This window comes from Gopherus evgoodei, chromosome 3 (assembly GCF_007399415.2).
Source record: "Gopherus evgoodei ecotype Sinaloan lineage chromosome 3, rGopEvg1_v1.p, whole genome shotgun sequence".
NCBI classification, from domain to species: Eukaryota; Metazoa; Chordata; order Testudines; family Testudinidae; genus Gopherus; species Gopherus evgoodei.
The window spans coordinates 22,060,171-22,081,375 of record NC_044324.1 but is presented as its reverse complement, the minus strand read 5'-3'; the positions used below and the strand labels follow the sequence as shown (position 1 = coordinate 22,081,375).

Sequence of the window (21,205 nt, the reverse complement as noted above, 5' to 3'; positions counted from 1 at the left end):
GTTCGTCACAAGACGGTTTCTCTCTATGTCTATATTATATAAATAAACTATTGTTATTATCTGAGGTCTTGGCCACCGGTCCTGCTCAGGCCACTGCCAGCTGAGTAAATGAAACCCCAAACTGGCAGCGGGCTGGTGGCTGGAACCCTAGACAAGGATCCCAGGCCCTGCTCAGCCCACTGCTGGTCTGGGGTTCTGACCACCAACTCCTGCCAGCCAGGATCCCGGCCGCCAACCCCCCCTGAGCCCGCTACCAGCCTGGGATTCTGCTCACCCAGGCTGGCAGGAGGCAGAGTGGTGCTGGCGGCTGAGCTCCTGACTGGCAAGGGGCCGGCAGCCAGAACCCCGGAGTAGCAGTAGGCTGAGTGCTGCTGGCACCCCAGACTGGCAGCAGACTGAGCCACTCAACCCCCCACCGGCCCTGCTCAGCCCGCCACCAGCCCACTCAGCCCGCTGCCGGCTGAGTGAATGGAACCCCAGGCTGACAGCAGGTTGAGTGGTTCAGCTGGCCTGCTCAGCCCACTGCCAGCCAAGCCCTGTGTCACATTCCAATTCTGGCTGCCTGCGAGGAAGTGAGTTACTTTCACTTTCATTCCTCAGCAGGCAGCCAGCTGCCTCCTCTCCCCTCCCCTGCAGCACCTCACCCAACCCAGCCCTGACGGAGGGGAGGGAGGAGAGAGAGAGGGGTGCTCCTGGGGAGGAGGGAGAGAAAGGAGGGGGTGCTCCGTGGGGCAGGGGGGAGAAGAATGGATGTTATGGGAGACAACAAAGGATACTGGTTCCAGAGCCACAGAGCCTGCCTGACCTCAGCCGGGGGGAAAGAAAGAGTCACACTCACAGGTGAGCTCCTTTCCCAACCCCCACCCCGCCCCTTCCCAGAGACCCCAGCAGCCAATCCCATCCCTCAGACTGTGCTGCATTCGGCTCTCTCTAGGACCCCGCAGCCCTGCATCTACACTGTCTGGGCTGCCTGCTGAGTGGTGCCCCCAGGCAGTGTGGGGCCCTACGCCTTCACCTATTCTGCCTATGCCTAAGGACGGCCCTGTCTATACTTACAGTTAGAGCTAGCTGAAAACTTTTAATTGAAAGCAGTTTTTCATTGGAAAATGCCATTTTGCCTCAACCTATATTTTTGATAAGGTAATTCCAATTTATTCAAAACTTCTTTCCCAAAAAGGATTGATAAAACATTTCGAGAATGTCACAATAGCTCAGTCTGACACTTTCAGAATGGAAAGTTTTGATTTTTTCTTCATTTGTCAACTACTTTATTTTGTATTAAAAAAGATCAAAATTGAAAAGTTTGATCCAAACAATAATATTGTGGGGGGCCGGGGGGTGAGAGGGACTGAGGGAGTTTAACTTAAAATTTTTTTTAAAATGTTGACTTTTTTCCCCAATTCAGGATGATGGAAAAAATGAAAGCTCAAAATATTTTGCAGGATGGAAAATCCATTTTCCAGCCAGCTCTACCTGTAGTCACCCTACAGCTGGCTACAGTTCTGCTACAGTTCTAACCAAACATTATCCTCAGACCCACAGCCTGCAGGGTGTGTGTGCGCCAGGGGGAGCTCAGGAAGGGTTTGCAATTGCTGGGATTGTACAGGACATTCAACCTGCTTCTGGCCATGGCCTCATCTTCTTCCCTATCCCTCCCTGCCTGGCCTTCCTGCTCTGCATCCATCAAGTCCGTCTCCAGGGCTGGTGCAACCATTTAGGCAAACTAGGCAGCCGCCTAGGGTGCCTAGCGGTTGGGGGCGCCTAAAAGCCCCCTCAGGCAAGGAGGTGGAGGTGAGCTGGGTGGGGAGGCATGCGGGGAGGGCTGCCTGCAATAACGAGGGGGGGGACGCACAGGGGAACCGCTCCCTGCCCCAGCTCACCTCCACTCTGCCTCCTCCGCTGAGCACACAGCCCAGCTCTTAAGTCTCCTCCAATCGGCGCCGCACGTCTGGGTGGGGAGGAGAATTAGAGCGGCGCCAGCGTGCTCAGTGGAGGAGGCCAAGCTGAGCTACTCAGGAGGCTCCTGAGTGGAGGAGGCGGGCTACTCAGGCAGGCTTCGTTTCCGCAGGAGGTCTCCCCAGGCAGGGTTAGCTGCCAGGCGGGGGGAAGGGGAGAAGTCTCCCCAGGCAGGGTTAGTTGCCGGGGTGGGGGGGAGGAAGGAGGGAAGTCTCCCCAGGCAGGGTTAGCTATCGGTGGGCGGGGGGAAGTCTCCCCAGGCAGGTTTAGTTGCTATGGGGGGACAGGAGGGAGAGGGGTTAGCTGTTCCGGTGGGGGCTAGCTGCTGCGGGGGGGGTGTCCCCGGGTGGGGGGCTGAGTTAGCTGCCATGGGGAGGTGGGGTTAGCTGGGGGGGTGCAAGGTGGAAGTTTTGCCTAGGGTGCGAAACTTCCTTGCACCAGCCCTGTCCGTCTCTACTGAGAATCTATTTGACCTAGGCAGTAGCAGGAACACACACAAACAGTTCTTGAAATTAAGTCATAAATGTTTTATCCAGGGAGAGACACTTATCTTCAAATGTAAATACACTGCTATCCAGCTATAATGTGACCTGATATAACACAGGTTCGCATATAGCATGGTAGCAGCGGGTCTCAGGCAATGCTTTAAAGGGTCGAGGGCTCCAGCTACTGCGGGGAGCCCCAGAGACTTTAAATCACCGCCGGAGCCCTGCTGCCGCTACCCCGGGGCTGCGGCAATGGGGCTGGGCCGGCGATTTAAAGGGCCTGGGCTCGCTGCAGCGGTCAGAGCCCGAGCTCTTTAAATCAGTGCCGAAGCCTTGCTGCCACTTCCCCAGGGCTGCGGCAGCAGGGTTTGCCGGCGATTTAAAGGACCCGGGGCTCTGGCTGCTGTGAGTTACCCCAGGCCCTTTAAATTGCTGCTGCAACCCTGCCACTGCTACCCCAATATAACGGCTTTTCACTTATAATGCAGTAGGGATTTTTGGCTCCCCACGACTGCGTTAAATCGGGGTAGCAATGTACTTGGATTCTTGCCTCTGCCCATCAGAAACATGGTCTGGGATGGGACTAGGAGATCTAACTCTGTCTAATCTTGCAAATATCAATTCTAACATTACTGGGGCCATATTCTCCAGAGGAGAGGGGCAGAGAAAAACAACCATGGAAACAGGGCAAGTGATGAGGCAATGACCTCTGACAATATTATTAGCTATTGATAACTTATTTGAGTCTAGCTCTGGACATTGGTGGTCTAAGTTAATGACTTCTATTGCAGTTTCTATTGCCCTTCTTCCTCTGCTAAATCTCTTTTGTTACACTACTATTGGGTGTGTCTTGGTTTAAACAGACTTAGAACAAGACTTGTCTTTCTATTGTTTGTCCAGTGCTTCATACAACAGAGGACCTGACAGAATATCAATAAAAATAATAAATTAAAGAAAGAAACTGATTGGGCAGAGGGATAGAGCTGTTCTAATGAAAATACAGATGCAGACTGTATAAAAGGGACCCATTATTACTTAGAAATAATTTTTTTTAAAAAAACTGAAACACTCTTGGAAAAAAACTATGGATTTGAATTATTAAACCTGACCAAGCATTCTCTCTGGGTGGGATACTTTTTACTTTTAAGCTGCTTAGGTTTTCTGACAGTAGTTGCACAACTGGAGAAAAACTGGCTGTACCTGGGGAGGAGGAGGCGGCAATGCTCAGGACACAGACTGTGCTGATCTTGTGGGAGGCAGAAAATGTTCTGAGGTTCTGATATTGTTCAGTTCTTGCCCAATCATCATTATGTTTTGAGGAGGCAGCTTGACACCAGCTTGCTCCAGTGGCATAAATAAAACAGAGCACAATTCTCCTCCGACATTGATGTACAGCAGAAGGAACTCCAATAAAGTCAAGGGAACTGCAATATGTAGTTAGAAGCGACTCTTTTGCTGCCTTAACTCCCATAGTAGATTTGTTAGAATCCCTTTGTTTCTTTAGTCGTGTGTGTGTGGTCGGTGGAATTGGGCTCACCAGGCCCTACCACTAGTATCACGGGGGAAATTCTGCCTCCCATTGCAGCTGCAGAGACCTGAAAGCCAGCCTGACTGCTGTGACACACTGTACTGAGATTAGCCTCTTGCATGGCACTTCCTGTGCAAAAAGGAACTGAACTCTACAACAGCAGTTCCAAATCAGGGGTCCAGAGTCCCCTGATGGGCTGCGAGCAGGTTTCAGGGGTTCCGTCAAAATAAACCATAGAGCAAGGCCAGCATTAGACTCACGGGGGCCTAGGGCAGAAAGCCAAATCCCAAACCCCATTGCTCGGGACTGAAGCTGCAGCCTGAGCCCCTCCTACCTGAGCTGAAGCTCGACCAACTTAGCTTTGATGGGCCCTCTATGGCATAGACTCATAGACTCTAGGACTGGAAGGGACCTCGAGAGGTCATCGAGTCCAGTCCCCTGCCCTCATGGCAGGACCAAATACTGTCTAGACCATCCCTAATAGACATTTATCTAACCTACTCTTAAATATCTCCAGAGATGGAGATTCCACAACTTCCCTAGGCAATCTATTCCAGTGTTTAACTACCCTAACAGTTAGGAACTTTTTCCTAATGTCCAACTTAAATCTCCCTTGCTGCAGTTTAAGCCCATTGCTTCTTGTTCTGTCATTGGAGGCTAAGGTGAACAAGTTTTCTCCCTCCTCCTGATGACACCCTTTTGGATACCTGAAAACTGCTATCATGTCCCCTCTCAGTCTTCTCTTTTCCAAACTAAACAAACCCAATTCCTTCAGCCTTCCTTCATAGGTCATGTTCTCAAGACCTTTCATCATTCTTGTTGCTCTTCTCTGGACCCTCTCCAATTTCTCCACATCTTTCTTCAAATGCGGTGCCCAGAACTGAACACAATACTCCAGTTGAGGCCTAACCAGCGCAGAGTAAAGCGGAAGAATGACTTCTCATGTCTTGTTTACAACACACCTGTTAATGCATCCCAGAATCACGTTTGCTTTTTTTGCAACAGTATCACACTGTTGACTCATATTAAGCTTGTGGTCCACTATGACCCCTAGATCTCTTTCTGTCCTACTCCTTCCTAGACAGTCACTTCCCATTCTGTATGTGTAAAACTGATTGTTCCTTCCTAGGTGGAGCACTTCACATTTATCTTTATTGAACTTCATCCTGTTTACCTCAGACCATTTCTCCAATTTGTCCAGTCATTTTGAATTTTGACCCTGTCCTCCAAAGCAGTTGCAATCCCTCCCAGTTTGGTATCGTCCGCAAACTTAATAAGCGTACTTTCTATGCCAACATCTAAATCGTTGATGAAGATATTGAACAGAACCGGTCCCAAAACAGACCCCTGCGGAACCCCACTGTTATACCTTTCCAGCAGGATTGGGAGCCATTAACAACTTCTCTGAGTATGATTATCCAGCCAGTTATGCACCCACCTTATAGTAGCCCCATCTAAATTGTACTTTCCTAGTTTATCTATAAGAATATCATGCGAGACTGTATCAAATGCCTTACTAAAGTCTAGGTATATCACATCCACCGCTTCTCCCTTATCCACAAGGCTCGTTATCCTATCAAAGAACGCTATCAGATTAGTTTGACATGATTTGTTCTTTACAAATCCATGCTGGCTATTCCCTATCACCTTACCACCTTCCAAGTGTTTGCAGATGATTTCTTTAATTACCTGCTCCATTATCTTCCCTGGCACAGAAGTTAAACTAACTGGTCTGTAGTTTCCTGGGTTGTTTTTATTTCCCTTTTTATTGATGGGCACTATATTTGCCCCCTTCCAGTCTTCTGGAATCTCCCCCGTCTCCCATGATTTCCCAAAGATAATAGCTAGAGGCTCAGATACCTCTTCTATTAACTCCTTGAGTATTCTAGGATGCATTTCATCAGGCCCTGGTGACTTGCAGGCGTCTAACTTTTCTAAGTGACTTTTTACTTGCTCTTTTTTTATTTTCTCTTCTAAACCTACCCTCTTCCCATAAGCATTCACTATACTAGACATTCCTTCAGACTTCTCAGTGAAGACTGAAACAAAGAAGTCATTAAGCATCTCTGCAATTTCCAAGACTCCTGTTACTGTTTCCCCCTCCTCATTGAGTAGTGGGCCTACCCTGTCCTTGGTCTTCCTCTTGCTTCTAATGTATTGATAAAAAGTCTTCTTGTTTCCCTTTATTCCCATAGCTAGTTTGAGTTCATTTTGTGCCTTTGCTTTTCTAATCTTGCCTCTGCATTCCTGTGTTATTTGCCTATATTCATCCTTCGTGATCTGACCTAGTTTCCATTTTTTATATGACACCTTTTTATTTTGTAGGTCATGCAAGATCTCAAGGGTAAGCCAAGGTGGTCTTTTGCCACATTTTCTATCTTTCCTAACCATCGGAATATCTTGTTTTGGGCCCTTAATAGTGTCCCTTTGAAAAACTGCCAACTTTCCTCAGTTGTTTTTCCTCTCAGTCTTAATTCCCATGGGACCTTACCTATCAGCTCTCTGAGCTTACCAAAATCCGCCTTCCTGAAATCCATTGTCTCTATTCTGCTGTACTCCCTTCTACCCTTCCTTAGAATTGCAAATTCTATGATTTCATGATCACTTTCACCCAAGCTTCCTTCTACTTTCAAATTCTCAACAAGTTCCTCCCTATTTGTTAAAATCAAGTCTAGAACAGCTTCCCCCCAGTAGCTTTTTCAACTTTCTGAAATAAAAAGTTGTCTGCAATGCAGCCCAGGAACTTATTGGATAGTCTGTGCTCCGCGGTGTTATTTTCCCAACATATATCTGGATAGTTGAATTCCCCCATCACCACCAAATCTTGGGCTTTGGATGATTTTGTTAGTTGTTTGAAAAAAGCCTCATCCACCTCTTCCGCCTGATTAGGTGGACTGTAGTAGACTCCCAGCACGACATCACTTGTGTTTTTTACCCCTTTTAGCCTAACCCAGAGACTCTCCACACTTCCGTCTCCTATGTCCATCTCCACCTCAGTCCAAGTGTGTACATTTTTAATATATAAGGCAACACCTCCTCCCTTTTTCCCCTGTCTATCCTTCCTGATCAAACTATACCCATCCACACCAACATTCCAGTCATGTGTATTATCCCACCAAGTTTCAGTAATGCCAATAATGTCATAGTTGTATTTATTTATTAGCACTTCCAGTTCTTCCTGCTTATTACCCATACTTCTTGCATTTGTATATAGGCATCTAAGATACTGGTTTGATCTTGCCTCCCAGCTTTGGCCTGACCCTCCTTCCTCTCTGCCATTATAGCCCGTGCTCCCTCCTGTTTCCAACTCATCTCCCAGGTCTTGTTCCCCACTTACCTGTGGGCTTTGCTCACCTGTCCCCGTCGAACCTAGTTTAAAGCCCTCCTTACTAGGTTAGCCAGTCTGTGTGCAAATAAGGCCTTTCCCCTCTTCGAAAAGTGAACGCCATCTGTTCCTAGCAGTCCTTCCTCGAATAGCATCCCGTGGTCGAGGAAGCCAAAGCCCTCCTGGCGACACCATCTTCGCAGCCAGGCATTCACCTCCACAATGCATCTGTCTCTGCCCGGACCCCTACTTTCAACAAGAAGAATCGAAGAGAATACCACCTGCGCTCCAAACTCCTTAACCCGTACTCCCAGAGCCCCATAGTCACTCTTGATCTGCTCAATGTCACACCTCGCAGTATCATTTGTGCCCACATGGATGAATGGCATGGGGTAGTAGTCAGAAGGCCGGATAATCCTCGACAATGCCTCTGTAACATCTCGGATATGGGCCCCTGGCAGGCAGCATACCTCCCGGGATGAACGGTCAGGGCGACAGATTGGTGTCTCCGTCCCCCTCAGCAGAGAGTCTCCAACCACCACTACCCTACATTTCTTATCAGTGGTGGCAGCAGACCTCCCAGCCTTAGGGGTACGAGGCTTCACCTCCTTAACTGTTGGGGGTGATTCCTTCTCTCCTGTATCAAGAAGAGCATAATGGTTATCTTTTACCACAGCAGGAGGGTTCGCAGCAGCGGTGGAGCACTGCCTGCTGCTAGAAGTAACCAGCTGGCTGTGTCCACCCTGAGCCTCCTCCTCCTCTGGTGTGTCAGATACACCCTGAGGCATCTCCTCCTCCACTGGTGTGTCAGTAGTCCTGTCAAGTGGGACAGCTACGTCAGCTGTGTCCACATGGATACTGTCCAGGAATTGCACATGGATACGGATGTTCCTCAGCCTAGCCACCTCCTCCTGTAGCTCTCCCACCTGCTGCCTGAGAGATTCCACCAGTAGGCACCTTTCACATTGGATGCCACCCCCAGCCTGGATATCAGTAAGTGGAAATTGCAAATTACAGTCTTTGCAAGCCCACACCAGAATCTGGGTAAAAGCATCCATGCTTTGGTGCTCTGTCTGGCTACAGGCGCAGGTGAAGGAGACAGAAGCAGTGCTGGCACAGGTGTTGCGGGTCCTCCTCACGATTGTAAGCCTCCCTCTATCAAACTCTCAAATTCCCATCTACAGCTCCCTGTCCGCTCTGCTCTGCTGTAAACAAAAAGGTTTTGGATGTGTCTCAGTTTATAGGTTCAGGGGACCGATGGGTCACAGATGAGACCAACAAGGGACCCCCTCTCCCTTCCTACTCCCCTTCCAAACTCCCTTGCAAAACTCCCTGTTAGCAGCTCTTGTTCACTAAGCTCCCTGGTCGCTTGTGCGCAGCTTTATAAAGCCCTGGCCTGAGTGAATGCCCCACCCACTGGTTAAGGCTCAGCCAATTACCAGAGGCTTCTAGCTTTCAAACCTTCCTAGTAGCTCCACCTCCAACTGCCAGCTAAAGTACACGGTCCTTCAAACAAACAAACCAAACAGACTGACAAACACAAGCTCAGCACACAGCAAGTAACCCCCAAACACAAACACAAACACTGCAAACAGTCACTTACGTCACAGATGCTGTATGTGCTCCTCCTTCACCTGGAGAACTCCCTTGCAAAACTCCCTGTTAGCAGCTCCTGTTCGCATAAGGCCCTTGGCAGTTGCTCTGCTTGCTACCCCCTAATGCTGGCCCTGGCTTTTAATCTACTGAAAAACAGTTGTCGTGGCATGTGTGGGCTGTGGCATTTTTATAGCATTGGCGGTGGGAGCGGGCTCAGAGTTGAGAACCCCTTCTCCACAGCATCCCACATCTCGGCAGCAAAGAGAGGGGAGTGGGCATGGTGAGTGGGGTAGGTCCATGTGTAAGTGGTTCATGAACTACAGGGATCCACTGGCTCATAAAAGCCAGAGAGCGAGGGTGGCTGTCCCTGCTTTTTGCCCCTGTCTATGCCCTGCTGCAGTGGACTGGAGTCTTTCTGTGATGGTTGCTGCAGGTTAAAGCTGAGCATAGACAGCTTCAATGGCTGCCTTATCCAGCTCAGACTGTGCATCAAATGTGTATCCCAAAGAATGGGTAAGACTAGGGCCTAGAGAAGCAAGCCAGCTGAGACTCGAACTGAAATGAGATCATAAGGGATCCATAAGAAGAGCTAATTGGGTCAGGCCAATGGTCCCTCTAGCCCAGTATTCTGTCTCTGACAGTGGCCAGTGCCAGATGTTTCAGAAGAATGAACAGAACAGGGCAATTTCAAGTGATCTAGTCATCCAGTCCCAGCTTCTGGTGGTTGGAGGTTGAGAGTTACCCAGAACATGAGGTTGCATACCTGACCATCTTGGCAAATACCCATTGATGGACCTATCCTCCATGAACTTATCTAATTATTTTTGAACCCAGTTATACTTTCAACCTTTACAACATCCTCTGACAATGAGTTCCACAGGTTGACTGTGTGTTGTGTGAAGAAATACTCCTGTTTGTTTTAAACTCGCTGCCTATTAATTTATTTGACTGACCCCTAGTTCTTGTGTTATGTGATGGGGTAAATAATATTTCCTTAATCTCCTTCTCTACACCATTCATGATTTTAGAGACATCTATCAGGTCTGAGGTAGCATCCCTTCTATGACCTTCATTGTATCGGAGGTAGAAGAATCTTGTGTCTGGTCAGCAAATTGCTGTAAGAGGAGATACCTCACTCCAGTGAACGCTCATGTGTCCAAAGGAGTGCAGTCATACTATAAGGAGGAGGGAGTGTGTATAGATTCGGAGTATTTGCTGTGCAAACAGGACAGCTTTATTTACTTTGACTGATAACATATCTTACAGAGCACTGTTTCCGGGGAGGAACCTTACTCCTGACAAAGGTGTCAATGATTCCAGAGAACCTGGAAAGAGAAATATTGACTTTTGTCTTGCTTGCATAGGGCCAGACTGATCACCTGCTGTGCAGGTGTGCAAGGTACCTTGTCTGCTTTGCGCAGCCCTTGAAAGTTACTACACTTGAGTGCAGGGACTGCTTCTCTAATGGGTCCCTGGGGTTATGCAGGATCCCAAATGGATAGGGATCAGACAGCAGTATGTTTTCCCTCTGCACCAGCCCAGAGTGCCCCCCCCACAGTGTCCTGGGTTAATGGGGCCTACTCAGAGCAGTGGCTAAGCTCTGCATCCTGTAAATTGATGAGCAGCTGGACCCCAGTCCAGCAAAGCCCTTAACCAGTTGCTCATTGAACTCAAAGGGTTTACTTCTGTGCTTAAGGTGAAGCACATGCCTATATGTTTTGCTGATTCAAGGCTAGTGTTCAGCACCTCCCAGGATTGAGCCCTTCATGCCAAAATGGGACTCTTAATTTTCACTTAAGACTCAGTAGAGTCTGAATTGCCTCTGGTAAAGGGATTGCTTAATAGCTGTTTCTTTAATATATTTTTTTTAATTTTGGCTGGAAACAAGAACAAGCAGATTGTCCTCCACTATGTTTATTAAACACTTGGAATGTCTTCGTTTTCAGAAATGTTTTTCCTACCTTTCTCTTTTTATAGGGCTTCCTTATGAGTAGCTTTCAGTGCCTCTATTAATTTAGACTTAAGAGACGAATTGAGGTAAGTGGCAACATTTTTATTTCTCTTTTATAAGATACAAAATATTTATAAACTTAATATTCAAGTTAATTGCTACTGTCAGGTTAAAAATGCATGGGCCAGAACCTCACCTTTTGTAAATTCCTTGAAATCAATGGACCTATGTCAATTTATATCAGCTAATATAACTTTTAAAAACCAGTTTCCTTAATTACATTACAAATAGCACCTTTAAATAGTGAAAACAGAATTCTTCAGGTCTAATTTAATTATACTATTCTATTTGGTTATCCTGTGCTTTTGTCTCTTCTTGGATACTAGAAACAAACCAATTGCTACTCAATTACATTTCCAGCTTCTTGCACTGTTGTAGGATGCTGAAATGTTTGGATTGAAAGCACTGAAGGCTAGCATTTGTTGATAAACCGTTTCCGTTTAAACTACATACACATGCACACACCTTGAGGACACTTATTAAGCTCAGGCTTTGTAATTATCTTTCTGTGTTGCTGGAGGACCTTTAAAATGTGTCTCGTTAGCATGTACTAAAAGCGTCATGATTCTTAATCATCACACTTGCTGAGCTGATAAACATTTCAGAAACTGATTTAGAATCCTGGGGAAGAAACTCTCACTGGGTTGGAGAATTTCAAGATTACAGCAGGCTTTCAGAAGGTGTCAGAAAGCAGCATCAACAGAAGCAGTAGGCTTGCAGCCTTTTCTGTTTCTGGGGCTGAATGCAATTAACATTCTAACACTGCAAGCTACAATCACACCCTCTTGTTGCAGTGTGGACATACCCTTAGTCTCCTGAAGACTGAACTTTGCTCTAACTAGAGTCATTGAGCCTAATATAGGGGAAACTGGCTTGTGTTACTCAGGGGAACAGACTAGATGATATAATAATAGTCCCTTCTGGCCTTAAATGCTATGAAATTTATGGGATAATTACCAGGATCACTCTTCTTTCTTTCCTTGAAAATTGGTACTGCTTTTACTTACTTGCAATATTTGGAACAGCACAAGTTGTACATAATTTAAAAAAAATATGTTATTAGTATGTCCTAAATTGCACGTGTTCAAATCTCGTATGCATCCCTTAACCTGCTCTTAAATTATTACTTTTACAAGAGCTTTTCCTTACTAGTTGTTCTATTTTATTTTTTATATTTTTCTTAGAGATCTGTTCAGAAGGAGTTCAGTCTCAATATTCTCTGGTGGGGATCAAGGAGATCTTTGCTACAATTTATGGTTCAATTTTGTCTCTAGTACAACTCTGATTGCTTGGAAGTAGAATGTTGCTTAGGATGGCCAAGCTCTGGTTTTATCTTCAGGAGAGGACCTTTAGTGGTATGAACATTAACATGAAAAGAAAGGTCAGAAATAATGACTGATGCATTTGTGGCTGCAACATACAGGATATTGTTATACATTAGCCAAGAATAGTACTTGCATCAATATTACCTTCAGTTTACAATGAACACACAGGTCAGAATCCACCTGTGTGTTATAAAATTAAGCTGGAGTGTAGAGGAGCGGACTCACCGCTGCAGCGCCTCCTGCTGGTGACTTCTGGGAATTAGCTCAGTTCCAGCTCCGGAGCACCTTCTGCAGGCAGATGATCCGCCTGTCCTCTGTCCCCCGTGTCCCTCCCTGGACCCGGTGCCCTTTTACTTGAGGTGCTGCCCCCTGGCAGTAACCCCTTTCTCTCTGGGTCTCCCCTCCCCAGGGAACCCCCACCCACTATTCCCACCTCACCTCAGTATGTGGCTACTACCAGTCATTGTCTAGCCCCACGCCCTGGGACAGATGGCAGTATCAGACTACTCATCACTGGAAAGGAGGGTTTGGACCTGCTGCCTTGGCCTTGGCCTACCCCTGGGCTGCCCTCTGCAACCCTATTAGCCCAATGCTAGGCCGCAGCTTGGGTCTTTCCAGGCTGGAGCTCCCCAGCTCCTCTGCCTTCCCCCAGCCCTGCTCCACTCAGGTACCTTGTGTCTAGCTCCCTGCAGCCAGGCCCTTCTCCCTCTACAGGCAGAGGGAGAGGGTTTGGGCTTCTGGCTCACAGCCTGTTATAGGGGCCAGCTAGACCTGATTGGGGCATGGCCACAGCTGAGCCTACTCTCCCCAATCACCCCAGGCTTCTTGCCCCAGCCACAGCTCTCTCCTGGGCTGTTTTAAGCCCTTCAGGGCAGGAGCAGGGGATCACCCTGCTACTTGGAGATTCTCTTCCTCACCCTCGTGTCCCGCCTTGATACAAAGTGGCGGGACCTCCTACCACCTCTGGAGGGTGAGGAGCCCCGGTGGGCCAGCCTCTACTCCACCCTGGTCCCAAGGCCCACTGGGGATATCAGTTGGCGGCTCCTCCATGGGGCCGTAAGCACGGGCGTGTACTTGGCGCGGTTTACCCCTGTCCCGGACACCTGCCCCTTCTGCGGCGTGAGGGAGACCCTGGGGCACGTGTACTTAGAGTGCGCCAGGTTGCAGCCCCTACACCGGCTCCTCACAGCCATCCTCTTACGTTTCTGGTTACACTTTTCCCCTCACCTCCTTTTGTACGCACTCCCTATCCGTGGCCCCACGAAGTCCCGGGACCTCCTGGTCAACCTCCTCCTCGCCCTGGCGAAAAAGGCCATCCACGCGACCAGGGAGGGGAGGTTGGCCGATGGAGACTCCGGTGACTGTGGGGCTTGCTTCCGCTCCTTGGTCCGATCACGCATCCGGGCGGAGTTCCTCTGGGCGGCGTCCACTGGCTCCCTTGACGCCTTCGAGGAGCAGTAATTGTTATGCTATGCTGCCCTCTATTGCATAAACCTTGTATATTCTGCCGTAGCAGCACACTGATTGTTATAAATAAAGCCCTGTGAAATTCTTTCTACTTTCCATCACTTTTTGTTTTTTTTGGGAATTCTGGTCTAGTTTGTTTTATCCTCTCCTGGGGTGGGGAGTTGGGTCCTGCCCCCGAAGGGAACGTTGCCTGGTGGTGCAGTGCTAGTCCACCCTGGGCCTGACTCCCTGCTTAGGACGTTGCGACGTGGTGCATGGAGCTGCAGAGCCACTCCCGTTTCACCTGGCTGCCCCATCGTTGTGATTATGGAAGAGCAGCTGGTCTATATTCGAGTGAATGGCATGGTGATCTCATGTGCCACGTCACAACCTCACTCACTCAGTTTTGGCCTGGCTGTCCCACTCCCCTCCTGACGGGGCAGCTGGGCCAGACCTGAGGAGTGCTGTAACCCTGCGTGCCAGGTCGCAATGCCAGGAACATGAAGCTGGGCTCAATCCTGCGGGACAGGATCCGCAGGAGCTGCCACTGTGGGGCAGTTTTTCCTCTTGACTCCAGGTGCTGGGGCTTTAAGGAAAACAATAATTATCATGAGACTCATAACAAAATCATGAGAGTTGGCAACTTTGCGGGGATTTTCAGAGGTGCCTCTAGCTTTGTTTGCACACAGTTTTATATTAGTTGAGCTATTTTGGTCAAGTCTGTGATATTTTTTCCACCTATACAAGCCCTATTGTGGATGCTATGTTGGTATAAAAGGTGCTTTATACCAGTAGAGCTTATTCCTCTTCTGTATGGAAGTAGCTATACCACTATGAAGCCAATGTAATTGCTTTTACATTACGGGGCTGTTCTGTTTTAACTACACCAATATAAATAAAGGAATTTTCCAGCCCTTGTGGCTGTGGAGACATCTTCAAAATGTGACCCCAATGCACCCCAAAGGTTTGGAAAGCAGAAGGCAAATAAAAAGAACCTCAAATCTATTATTTTTACATAATTTCATGATTTTAAAACCAATCTCATGATTGTTGGTGAGCCTGATTCATGATTTTTGAACATTTGGGGTTGCCGTACTGCAGACCTAAACCGATTGATAAAAAGGTAGTGTGACTAGCTGTCCCTGCTACCACAGCCATCTCATCCCCGAAATCGCAGCTCTCAGCCAGCAGAAGGCAGCTTGTGCAGCACACAGTAGTGGATAACTAGAGCCCCATGTTTTCTGCAAATATGAAACAACATGAAATAAAATGAAGACGAGTGTTCATAAATACCTGTCCTTGGGGTGAAGTCTGCTATTGTTTCATAAAGCAACTTAAGTGTTTCTTGCAGCTAACTTCAATGAAAAGAAGCTGCATCCAGCCTCTTCAAAGGTGTTTTGCCCAACCTGCAACAATATGTTCACTTAAGACTTTTTTGCCAAATCAGGAGTCTGGCTGGAAGGAGGAAGAACTAAGGGTTGGGATCTTTCATAAATATTTGCCTAGATGGCACCTAGTCATTTATCAGTAGTCATTCTGCTAAACAAAAAAAGTTATTTAGAACTCACTTCTGAAGCTTAAGTTTTGAACGCAGTGGGCTAGTCACACACTCCATTGTTAAAACAGTTTTGGTTTCTTCTTTAAAACCCCGCATTAAATCCTTCTGTCTATGTTTGGAGAGGGGGACCAAATCTGAATATAATTATTGTGAATTCATTATTCTCTTTGACGTTGGTGTAGCCAAGCGTTCCCCGTAGGTGCCTTTGTAAAAACGGAGGGCTATGCTGAGCATTCCGCAATTATTATAACAGGAAGCAAGCTGCAAATTTTATTTTCAGACCTTCCCCCAAACCAAAGTTTTCTGAAATGGCGCAGACAGCCTCTCATCTCAGCAGATCTGTGATTACTGCCTGCAATGCTAAATATCCTCTTTTAACAGGAACCCCACCCCTTTCTCTCTCCAGTCTGTTTGTCTAGTCACATATGAGCAGGTCGGACAAATGCTGTCAGGGATGGTCTATATAATACTTAGTCCTGCCATGAGTGCAGGGGACTGGACTAGATGATGTCTCAAGGTCCCTTCCAGTCCTATGATTCTTTCTTATAACCCAGGCTGTCATCCTACAAGTGATTGTGCATTAACAGTCCCCTGCAACTCTGTGGGATCCCCTTGAAATACAAGGGCATCCACCAGTACAGAGGAAGTTGCAAGGTCAAGGAGCTGGATTTTTGTAATTTTCCAATATCCCCCCTTTGTATACAAAAACATCAACATGCTTAACTCACTTTCTCCCAAAATATGTAATATTCAGTCTGTTTATATAGAATATCGGAGTTGGGTGAGGAGCCATTTCAGCATATTTGTGACTTATTAAAAGACAAATTTTAAGTAGAACTGTAGCCTAAACTGCTTTATGGTATTGTACCCAAACATTGCACTTCAATGGAGGATTCAACTTCCTTTATAGGAACAGACTCCAGAAACTCTTACCAGTCCACAAAAGTGGTCCATAGTCATACAAATAGTCCTGTTGTCTTCAATGGCATTGATCAAATGATTAAGGGTTTACAGGTTTATGTTCCAAGTTTGTAAATTGTTCTGGATGGAACTGACAATATCTGAGCTGTCAGATCAGAAGAAGCTTCATTCGAATAAAGGTGGGCAAAAGTGTGATAAGTCTTAGCTCCATTGCTAAGATGAGGAACATATTTTCAGCTGAGTTCTTGGAAGATCCCTGAGGCAGCTGGTTTAAGGCCATCAGTGCCCAGCATTATAATCTTCACTTATAGTTCTCTCACCCACAAAGCTGGAAAATGAGGCATTTGTTTTCTTTGTTTTGCTGCTCCAGTTCCAGTTAACCATATGCATGTCAGACTTACCTGGCTGCAAAGAAGAATTCTGTGTTTTACACTGGGGATGGACACCACTAATTCTTGTCAGGCTGCAGAACTGGGCTGACATCAGAATCCAAACATCCTCTGGTCAGTGCAAGCAGAGGCACTCCTCTAATGATTTGGACTTGATGTGATGCAGTATGAATGTCATGGATAATTCAGACCAGTGGGGAGAAACAGAATAAAAAACACTGTTTTATTTAAGCACCTTCTGTCCCCCCACTCTCCACTCTTGAGGAGTCTTGACCAATGTAAAACAGCACAATACATATGCTAAAAACCTTAAACAAAGCCTTTGTTTGTTAGCTTATGTATTGTGCTGTTAAAGCCATAATAATTGAATGCCCTCCCTCACCAGGTTCTGTTCCTTTAAGGAACACAGAGCAGCCCTGCCCCACCCAGCCATGCGCTCCAGCAAGTGGCGGGGAGGGGAGGGGCTGGCCCCACATCTTTCCAGTACCCCGTAGCAGCTAGAAATCTCTTGCAGGTACGGAGTACCAGAGGGTACCGCCCTATTTACACTTCTGGTTACAGGTTACAATGTGTAGTAGGAAGAGGGCCTGAAACATAAGCCCTTGTATCAGAGGCTTGGTATGAGGCCTGAGGACTGGGCTAAAGTAGCAATCAAAACATTATTGATATAAAGCAAAATCAGGCTGTGAGCTAGAGGAAGGCCCTGCTCATAGAATACAGCAAGAATGGGGCTGATATTGCTAAAACACCATTCCTAAGAGGTATTAGGCACAGAGCACTCACACAAACATATTCCAGAGAGGTGCCAGATCAACTCGATATAGGGTTGCCATCCTTCCAGGATTGTCTTGGAGTTTCCCAGAATCGGCATCGATATTCCGGTGAATATTGAAAGCAATCCAGGAAATTTTAATAGGCTATTTTAAGAAAATTATATTATGTCATGTTGGAAAAAAAAATCTCCCAGAATAGCTTCGGTCAGAGTTGGCAACCCTACCTTGATATCAACACATTTCCTAAAGATAACAGGAACACCCTGACCCACCCTAAAGATAAGGTCAGGATGACAGTGTGATGGATAGAGATGTACAAGGTGATGGGTGGTAAGTGATCATGTCAGAGGGTGCCAAATAACTAGGTCAGAGGGGCAGTACAGAACTTGTTTGTTTTGGTGTATAAAATGGAGGCTCAAAGGGAGTGTCTCTATCTAGCCTAGGGAGGACCGGAAAGTCCCACCATTCACTGAACTGGTCCATTGTTAGGGGCACACATGTATTAGCAGTCTGGTAGAGTCTGCGGGATACAAGTAGCATGCTTCATTGACAATAAACCTGGCCTGGTGCCTTTGTACCTTAACGAGTCTCGTGGTCATTGGGTGGTTCGCTCGAGGTCTGTTGTACCAACTGTCTACACAGAGCTGGGACAGCACACACTCTCAGCTGAACATCTAACCACACTAGTGATCCATGACTGCTGATCTGGTAAGTAAGCGAGTTGTCCTCTACAGGAATTGTGATCTAACATGAAAGAAAACCACAAGTTAAGGAATTCACTTAACCCTTCCCTGTGAGTCCTCACAAAGGTTAATAGGGTATGGATGTGCTGGGTTGCAAGCAAAAGAGGTCCATGTGGATTTAAAAAATATAGTGGGGAAGAAACATGGAATGAAATCTGTAAGGCTAAGGCGGAGATCGGAGCCTCGAAATGTAGTATATTGCAAACTATAACATGGCTGTTAAATGGTTAAGACAACATGCCACAAAATTGATGGGACAAGTAATAGAAACAAAGAGAGTTAAAAGAAACAGGAAAAGCCACAGAGCCCTGGAATGCTCCCGCTCCTCTTGCAGGGCAGCAAGCCTATCAGAGAAAGCAAGCACAGGAACAGAATAAAACACTGGAAACAGGTGTAAGCAAACTACAAAAAATAGATGTACCCTCCCCTGTTATAAATAGTTGCGATCAACAGCAGGCTTCAGATAGCTACCTGGTGCCTGAAGAATGGGGACAAAAATGGAAAAAGGTGCTCCTAGCAAAATTAAAAGATGAAACAGGGTCCACTGCATTGCAACCACCACCATGTGATAAAAGCCACCTTTCAGTAAAACCTAAATGTAGATTGGTGCCTGTGAGAACAGGACAAGTAGGAAACACTACTTTCACTAAATTGATCAAACAGATGAAGGAAAAAATGGAACAGTTCACAGAGCACAGGAGCTGCGACTTGATTGCAGGGAAGTGAATAAAAAAGAACTTCAAAGTAAAAAAACTGAAATTTGAGAAGGTTAACATCTAAAATTGTTGCATTAACATACAGAGTTGCACCAAAACAGTTAGCTGAGGCATGCAAGGGCACTCCTGCAATCTATTTGGCGTGCACCCCAAAGCAACATACATTGGGGGAACAAATTCAGGTTTAATAAGAGCAGGTAATGACCCCACTCATCTTTCAAAGCCAGGATAAAAACCATTGCTTTAACTCCTGGAGCCATAGCCCTTGCTCAGAGCTAAAAATATAACCTTTTTTCTCAAATATTTTTACATAGTGGTTATGTTTTCCTTTATATCCTTTTCCAGGCTATGGCTACACTACAAGGCGTTTAGTGACACGGTTGTGCTGCTACAGCCATGCTGCTTAAAAGCATGCAGTGTAGTGCTGCCTGTTGGCAGGAGAGAGCTCTCCTGCTGGCAAAAAACTTTCACCTCCAAAGAGTGGCTGAGGCTTTCAACAAAGCGCTTTTCACACCAGCGTTTTTTGTCAGTAAAACTTTTGTCGTTTGGGGGAGGAGTGTTTTTTTTTCTCACCCATGAAGGACAAAAGTTTTGCTGACGAAGTGCCAGCATAGACAAATCATCAGTTGCTAAACTCGCTGCTGCTCCCTGTACCTTAAGATATCTTGATAGAGTTAACCTTTCTTGGTTTAGGTCTCCCTACTTTCCTAGGTTGTCCCTTCCTTCTCCTGCTTCTTCCCACTTCTGTTCTCTCTCTTTGTTTTAAAAATTAAACATTATATTTTTTACAGAAACCTCTAAAGATAATGCAGTTGAAAACAAAACAAAGCAACAATCAAACAAAGGGAAAACAAGGTAAAAACTTTACTTTTAGTAATTCCACTAAATTAATTATTTTAACCCTTCAGGAATGCAACCGCTGGACTTCTAACTTTCCTGAAGATATGGTTGCCAAGCAACAGAAATGCAGATTCTGTTTCTAATCCTAACCACTAACTAATATTTGAAATATGGGCTTTCCTTATTTCCATATGGTGGGGTTTTAAAATAAAGTTAATATAAAGTAATAGAAAATGCCCTAAGTTACTAAATTAATACAACAGATTTGGCAAATAATATAAATTTTATCAACTTTTAATAAAAGCGTTAAATAAAAAGGTAATAACTTGTTTATTTAAATGTTTAACCCTTTTGCTTATTTCTCTTTTGTTTGCATTTGTCATAAACAGATAGTTAAGGGTTAATGTCTCTATTACCTGTAAAGGGATAAGAAGATCAGTAAACCTGGCTGACACCTGACCAGAGGACTAATAAGGGGACAAGATACTTTCAAATCTTGTTGGAGGGAAGCCTGTGTTTGTGCTCTTTGTTTTGGGGGTTGTTCGCTCTTGGGACTAAAAGGGACCAGACATCCATTCAGGCTCTCCAAATCTTTCTGAATCAGTCTCTCATGTTTCAAACTTGTAAGTAGCCAGGCAGGCGGATTAGTTTTAATTTTGTTTTTTTCAACTTGTAAAGGTCCCTTTTTGCTGAGAGGATTTTACCTCTGCTTGCTGTAACTTTGAACCTAAGGTTAGAGGGGTTTTCTCTGGGCTATATAAATCTGAGTACCCTGTAAAGTATTTTCCATCCTGATTTTACAGAGATGATTTTTATCTTTCTTTCTTTAATTAAAAGGTTTTTTCTTTTTAAGAACTTGATTGATTTTTCCTTGTTTTAAGATCCCAGGGGATTGGGTCCCTCCACCTAAATGCCGATGACGAGTGGGGTGGCCAAAGATCCGGCCACCGCGGTAGCCACCGAAGGACCAGAAATGCTGCCCCCCAAATGCTAGCGCCCTAGGCAACCGCCTAGGTTGCTTAATGGGTTGCACCAGCCCTGTAGAAGGTGCACAAAGAACATGAAACATTGAAGTCTGATCATTATTATAATTTAAATGTATATGAATAATACATGTATTTGTCCTGTTTGCTACTTTTTCAATGGCATCACATAATATTTTCGGTGAATCGGTTGCTGTTATGAAGGAGAGGTAATTTGCATAAGTAAAGCTTAATTGAAAGCATTCTTTGGCTTAAATTTTTTGTGGAATATTACATGCACAGTGGCAAAGAATTACAGGCAAGAATTACTTCACAATGAGGGTTTTAAACAATGCTTTTATTTAGCAGGATTACATTCATTTTATAATTAAAGAAAAAGTCAGTGGCAAATCAACTGAAATTTAATGTGCAATACAAAGAAATAGTCAAGTAGATTATGACTCGATTTCCTGTTTAAGAATAAAATTCAGCGGCCGTTCCATGCTTTGAAGTAAACTCATATAGACTTTAAGACCAGAAGGGACCTATCATGCATATTGCAGGCCACAGAACCTCACCCACCTACTCCTGGAATAGACCTATGCCCATTAATAGCTAAAATAAGATTTTT

General features: G+C 45.8%; 1 long non-coding RNA gene across 1 annotated transcript; it reads left to right on the top strand.

The window, feature by feature from the left end:
* The first annotated feature begins 798 nt into the window (after nt 1-798).
* Nucleotides 799-20,530, top strand: LOC115648096. Its single transcript, XR_003999460.1, has 4 exons — nt 799-840; nt 10,868-10,927; nt 19,564-19,627; nt 20,494-20,530. It is a non-coding gene; the product is annotated as an uncharacterized LOC115648096 (long non-coding RNA).
* The last annotated feature ends 675 nt before the right edge of the window (nt 20,531-21,205 follow it).